This window comes from Onychostruthus taczanowskii, unplaced genomic scaffold (assembly GCF_017590055.1).
Source record: "Onychostruthus taczanowskii isolate IOZ18803 unplaced genomic scaffold, ASM1759005v1 scaffold34, whole genome shotgun sequence".
In the NCBI taxonomy this organism is placed as follows: domain Eukaryota; kingdom Metazoa; phylum Chordata; class Aves; order Passeriformes; family Passeridae; genus Onychostruthus; species Onychostruthus taczanowskii.
Window position 1 is genome coordinate 2,630,559 of NW_024500794.1, and position 1,365 is coordinate 2,631,923.

The window sequence follows — 1,365 nt, forward strand, 5'->3', positions numbered from 1 at the left end:
CCTGTGCCCTTGGGATCTGGCACTCCTGCCTCTGGAATGGTGGGTATGTGGGATCTGTGACGTACACAGCTCCTTGCACTGCTCGCCTTTGCTGCCACACCAGGACAGGAGAATGGGGCTGCCCAGGCCTGGGAATCATCCTGCTCGTAGTTGTTACCATGCTCTGTCAATACATTGGTGCTTCAGCCTGACCCCACTGCCTTTCACAGCTCGGAAATGTCTGCAGCAGATTGACACGGGAGCTGCCGGGGTCTCTTCTGCAAAGGAGCTGAAATGTGCAGTGGTACTCGGTCCATCTGTCAAGGTGCTTCATGCACCTGCCTGAAGCAGTGCCTGGGCTGAATTACACACTGCCCTTCACAGGTGTCTGCTGAGCTTTTATTCCAAAAAGAAACTTTTCAATCATGGTGCCAACTAACCTGGATCTCTCTCAAGTTATCAGAGTCCAGCTCTATCCTCCTCCAAGTGTGTATTGGAGATGGTGTTTGTTAGCTGTCCTTCCAAACAGTCATAATGCAGGAGCCAAAATCTTAGATGTGAACTGAAAGCAGGAGCTAATTCTGCTGTGACACTGTCTAGTGAATCAGGAGAGACAGCTCATGGCAAATGACTTGAGACAATTCTCCTTTTAGCATGTCCCTCACCCCGATCATGCAATTCCTGGTGCACTTTTTATCGCTCACTGAAGCCAGTACAGGGAACCAGAGAAAATGGTCAATAGAAGATGTGATTTGTGGTCAGAAATGATGAAAGACTTTGTCATCTCTTTAATTTGCATATGTATTGTGGTGTGGAAAAGGCGTGGGTGTGTTGTTTCTGTGGTCCCACTGTAATCTTCCACCAATTATTTCCAGACTTCAATTACTTTTTCAGGTCTGAACGGCTGTGCTGAGTTCCTGGGATTAATTTGTGGTAGGTGGTCCTGTGGCTACAGCACTCATTCTCCTACTACCTTCTATTCTGGGCAGATGGTGGAAGCAGTGCAAAATTGGATGTGAGAGCTCTGTGCTGCTCCTGGTGCCTGCTTCACTTCATGTGAGCTTCAGAGAGATTTATGTGCTGTGAAATCAATAGGGTCTCCCTCTGAAAGCATCTTGTAGATGGGACTAGTGAGTTTCCCATTGGAGTTCTGGCTAAGAATGGCTCCTTCATGTGCCAAACCTGGACCACAGTTTCCCTTGCTGAGGTAAATAATACCTCTCATCTTTAATATGAAGATTACAGAACAGTTTCTATATAAAACACTAATGAATTATACTAATACTCCCACTATAGAAAGAGTGATATTATCCTCTCCTTCATTCATACAGATTCAAGTCTCGAGATTAAATTACTTTCCTGTCTCACTTTGAGAGCTGGGTACAG